The following is a 6006-nucleotide window of genomic DNA, read 5'->3' as shown; positions in this document are numbered from 1 at the left end:
GGACTACCGTCCTTCGCAGCGCTCTACAATGGACGTGGACGTACCCGTAAGGCAAAAGGCAAAATGACGAACCAAGAAGAAAACCGCCTGCGGAGAGTCGTCATCTCAGTTCGTACACAGCTCCGATGACGATTTTGTGGAACCACCTCCACAGAGCTCTGCACTTCGAGGCCGTCATTCTGTCAGCCACACCGGTGGGACCGTAGAAGATATTGGCCTCAGTGATGTCCCCGCTTCTCCACCGCGGTCGTCTGTGCAGGATGATTTTTTTGGGGTGGATCTTGAGAACGCTGTTGTTCAAGATACTCCTCCCTCAAGGATCCCTAGAATCCTTTAGCAAAAGGAGGATCATACGAAATAACTGCTCCGGGAATTATCTTTCCACCCCAATATAAATTGACACACCACGTCATACTATATGCAATAATGTAAAACACAAATAAATATGTATTATTTTTACATTCATCATTATGTAGAGTGAGCCAAATATGCTAAATAATAATTCTACACAATAATAATTCTACACAATAATAATTCTACACAATAATAATTCTGCACAATATTTCAACTCAATTCACAACCAATTACAAACCCTAGCTAACTATTCAAAAATTACTCAAATAATGTAAAAGATAAGCATACTAACCGAAAATAATATATAAATTTGGGGGAAAATAGCACCGATAGATGGATGGAGGGCGAATTCGCGTGGAGCAGTCTACCTTGGATAAGAGTGTGTGGGCTGAGTTTTTCGCGATTTGGGAGTGTGTGGGCTGAGTTTTTCGCGATTTGGGGGAGGAGAAGGGGATATATCAGATCTGTATAAAGCCGCCAATTGCAGTGGCGTTTTCTTTGAAACACGCCGACCACGTTGGCGTATTTTATCAAAACGACATTCTACCCGGCATTTTTACTTGAATAAACACGCCAACGAAAAAGGCGTTTTATATTATACACGCCAATGCGAATGGCGTTTTATACTCAATACTGTATTTATAAAAAATACGACTAAAATACGTTGCAATTAAAACACGCCAACGTAGTTGGCGTTTTAAATTAAAACTCGTCATTGTTGTTGGCGTTTTTACTTATAAAAACGCCAATGCGGTTGGTGTTTTTCCCATATATGGAACAGATAACAAAACGGGTACATTTCCGTTATTTCTGAGGCCAACTGGCCTAGAAATGCGTTTTTCCCTATTTTTAGTCACAGGAGGAAGTAATATAATTAAAGAATATGTCACTCGTGTACAATATGCTTCAAACATAATAATCAAATTTTTTCGTGAATTATGACAAAAAGAAATTAATTTTAAAATACTATAAGTGCCTAAAGTCCTCTAAGCACCAAAATAAAAATGATGGCTCGCTTGGTCTAGTAGTAGAATAATAATATGTAAGACCCAAAGTATCGAGTCTATCATGGCACGACCTTTAAATTTATATTTATTTTCCTTTAAAAAATTTCTGGCTCGTCACTTTCTTTAACCATTATATAGTCCATTACTTGGCAGATTGATTTATTTTTAAATAAGTCGATACAGTATCCCAAAATTGGGCCTATGACTAATAATTTAATTGGCCCACTACTCACTAGGTGCTACGTGACTAATTGGGCTACAAGTACGGCCTGCTTCGGCTCAATTTTCATCACTTCATAAAAACGATCAAAAAAATAATGGCATAATGAAACTCAAAAACATTACTATTATTGCTCAAAGAAACTACGCAAAGTCATATCTTATATTTACAATCAATAAATTAGCCAAATGCAATCATATCAAAACCTAAATTCATCATCGACCCACAATAAATATCTCATTTACACAGTTTCCATCACTTTTTACCTTTTGTGTTGCTCAAATTAAAAAAAAAAAGGAAAAGAAAATTGTTATTTTATTGGAACACCATCATTTGAGCATTACCAATTGACATTGTTTTATACCCGCATGAAGCAATTAAAAAAATTAAAATTACTTAATTTAAAATTTCATTCTAAACATTATGGAACTGGCCAAAATTTGATTAAATTTCAAAATTTAAATTCCAACTCTAATGAAACGTCATAAAAAGGAATATGTTCAACCGTAATGAAACATAGAGAGTGTTATTTTTTTTTCTTATTTTTGATAAGTAGACCACACCCTCATATGCTTTACTACTATAAAATTAACACTCCATTCGTTTTGCAATAATGAAGACATTTCTTTTCGACACAGAGACTAAGAAATGGATGTTTAGAGTGTTGGATTGATATTTGCATGTAATATGGTAGATATAGTGATAGGAATTTTTTTATTTTCTATTTCTTTTATTTAATTAGATTCATTTATACCTTATTAAAACTCACATTCTATTATAATTTTTACCCATTTATTATAAAGCCAAATTATTTCTTTAAATCCGTGATGAGTCAAATCATGTTTTTATTCGATGACCGAGAGAGTATATTTAAATGACATTCTTTTTATTAAAATGATAAGAATATAACTAATATCTAAATTAATAATATATAGAAAAAAGAAATATCTAATCAAAACTAGGAACTAAATACTCCATTATAAAGTCACATCATTTTCCAGATTTTACGAGTGTATAGTTATTTCCAAATTCCAAGATTTTAGGATATATTCTAGGCTATAGTTAAATGACTATGTACATATTAAACCAACAACGCTAGACAAACTCTATCTCTATCATGGTTCCATTCAGCTTTCTTTAAAATTCTACAATTATCATCAAACACAAAGACATGACCGACGATGTGTGCACCGAAATTCTGTTGCATCTGCCGGTGGAGTCTCTCTTGAGGTTCAAAGCTGTCTGCAAATCCTGGAGCCACGTCATCGATTCTCCATCTTTTCGAAAACTACACATTCAGAACAACAGCAACGAATCAAATGACATGGTATATCTAGAGGTTTATATATCCGACGGTGAAATTCAAGTGATATACAACAAGTCTTTAATATCTTATAAATCGGACCAGTATAAGGGTCATGTTTGGGCCCTTAATGGATATGAATAATGAAGTTATGTCATATGGGTTGATTCCAATCTCTTACGATTCCTGCCCGAGGTTGCAATTGGCTTCGATGAAGATTACTATAGGAAAGAAATCAGGAGCATTACATGTTGTGAAAGTATGCAAAAGTTCGATGATGACAACCATGCGAAAAAGAAAGAACACTAGAGTTTTACGTGGTTCGATCGTAAGATCTACGTCCACGGCCAAAGGCAATATGATTCAGTATATTGAGAAATATGCAGAGGTTTACAATCACTCAAGAACTCTCTCCAAGAACTCAACACCTCTAATCTAATTCTAACCAAGAACTAATCAAGTGATAGTTTGGAGACTCTTTTCTTGAATACCGAAGTAGCTGATTAACTATTTCAGATGCAGTTCGTCTGCTTTATATCAGTCCCTTCATCCTCCAACGGCTCTCTTGAGATGTTAGTTATCAAATCAGTTATAACTGTTCCAACGGCCACTTCCCGTTTCTTGGTTTGCATCAACATGCCGAAGTGCTGCATGATGCCGAAGTGCTGCATGATGCCGAAGTGCTGTATGATGCCGAAGTGCTGTATGATGCCGAAGCTCAATGAAATGCTGAGCTCAATAAACCGCCGAGCTCACCGAGCTTAATAAAACACCGAGCTCACCGAGCTTAATAGAACACCGAGCTCACCGAGCTTAATAGAACATCGAGCTCACCGAGCTCAATAGAACACCGTGCTCAATAATATGCCGAGCTTAATAATATCTTGAACGAGCTCAACCTCTAACAAACCTACAGCTGTTGAGAATGACATTGATTTTTAGCTTGCTGCATCCAACGGTGATTGTGAGATTATACTCCAACAAACTCCACCTTAATCTCAGAATCAACAATGAATCATAATCCTCTGACAAAACCTCAAACTCATCACTCCACAAGTCCCACCAGCCCCAAGCAGTATTTAAACTTCATGGCTGGCAACGGCTTTGTCAACATATCAGCCGCATTATGCTCAGTAGATATTTTCACCATCTTGACTTCGCCTCTCTGTATTTCATCCCTTATGAAGTGCATCCGCACATCTATGTGCTTACTTCTTTCGTGAAACACTTGATGTTTGGCAAGGCATAAGGCGCTGCTGCTGTCACAGTTTATCTCCACTGTATCTTGCTTCTCCCCAAAATCTTCTAGGATTCCCTTCAGCCATATTGCTTCTTTCACAGCCTCTGTCATTGCCATGTACTCAGCTTCCGTAGTAGATAAAGCAACCACATGTTGTAATCCAGATTTCCAGCTTATAGCAGTGCCATTTAGGGTGAACACATATCCAGTTTGAGATCTCCTATTATCTCTATTTGATGCATAATCAGAATCGCAAAACCCCACCAGTGCTCCACCTTGATCCTTACAATCTGCCCTGTACAACAGACCATAATCTGAAGCACCCTTCAAGTATCTGAGCAACCACTTCAATGCTATCCAATGCTCTCTCCCATGGTCTGACATAAATCGGCTAGTAACACTTATAGCCTGAGCCAAATCTGGTCTTGTGCACAGCATTGAATACATTATGCTTCCTATGATGTTTGCATAAGGTATTTTGCTCAGCTCTCTCCTCTCTGAGTCATTCTTTGGTTTCTGATCCATGCTCAACTTAAAGTGAGCAGCCAATGGTGTAGAGACAGGTTTGAAGTCATCAGCCTGAAATTTTTTCAAAACTCTCTGGATGTAATTCCTCTGCAACAACCTGAGCTCTCTCTTTGGCCTATCCCTTAGTATATCCATGCCAAGGATTCTTCTTGCATTTCCAAGATCCTTCATTTCAAACTTGGATTCCAGTTCAGCCTTGATTCTCTCAATCACTCCCAGATCTGCTCCTGCCACAAGCATATCATCAACATACAAAAGTAGGAAAGCAATTGGTACACCATTCCTTTCTCTGATGTAAACACAGCTATCATACTGTGATTTTCTGAAACCAATACTCATCATATGCTCATCAAACTTGAGATACCACTGCCTACTACTTTGCTTCAATCCATACAAACTTCTCTTGAGCAAACACACTTTGTCTTCATTCCCAGCCTCCATGAACCCCTCGGGTTGATGCATATATATTGTTTCTTCAAGTTCACCATGCAAGAAGGCTGTCTTGACATCGAGTTGGTGTAACTCCCAATCATACTTTGCAACAAGAGCAAGCAATATCCTGATGGAACTGTGTTTTACAACCGGAGAGAACACATCATTATAATCAATCCCCTCTTCTTGAGTGAATCCTCTAGCAACAAGCCGTGCCTTAAATCTGACACTCTCAACTTCACCAACTTCAATCTTCATCTTGAAGATCCATTTGCAGCTAATAAGCTTTTGGGTCCCTGGATTCTTCACCAAAATCCAAGTGTGGTTTTTGAGCAGTGACTGGATCTCTTCTCTCATAGCTGCAAGCCATTTCTCCTTTTCCTTACTCGACATAGCTTCAGCATAGGTGGATGGCTCTAAGCACTCCAATACCTCAGCAACACAGAGAGCAAAAAAACTCATCTCATAATCACTGAACCTAGCTGGCTTTCTAATCTCTCTTCTGTTTCTGTCCCTGGCTATAATATGTGATCTCTGATCATCATCAATCTGATCTCGTTGCTGGGGTTGCTGTGGACTTGAAGCTTCATGGGAACTTGAAGCTCCACCTCCATTCTGATCATCTGGATCACTAGGTGGTGGCTGGCCATGCTGAACTTCTTGATCAATAGATACTCTTTCACCCATCTGATCCTCAGTCTTCAAGAATGGCATATGATGCTCATGGAATACCACATCTCGGCTCACAATTATCTTCTTGTTCCCCTCTTCAGTGCACCACAACCTGTACCCTTTTACTCCATGTTGGTACCCAACCATCACACATTTCTGAGCCCTTGCATCAAGCTTTCCCTGCTTGCAGTGGGCATATGCTCTACAACCGAACACCTTGAACTGGTTGTACTCTCTATCTCCACCATAC

Source organism: Salvia splendens, chromosome 15 (genome assembly GCF_004379255.2).
Source record: "Salvia splendens isolate huo1 chromosome 15, SspV2, whole genome shotgun sequence".
Taxonomy (NCBI): domain Eukaryota; kingdom Viridiplantae; phylum Streptophyta; class Magnoliopsida; order Lamiales; family Lamiaceae; genus Salvia; species Salvia splendens.
This window is presented reverse-complemented; position numbering follows the sequence as displayed.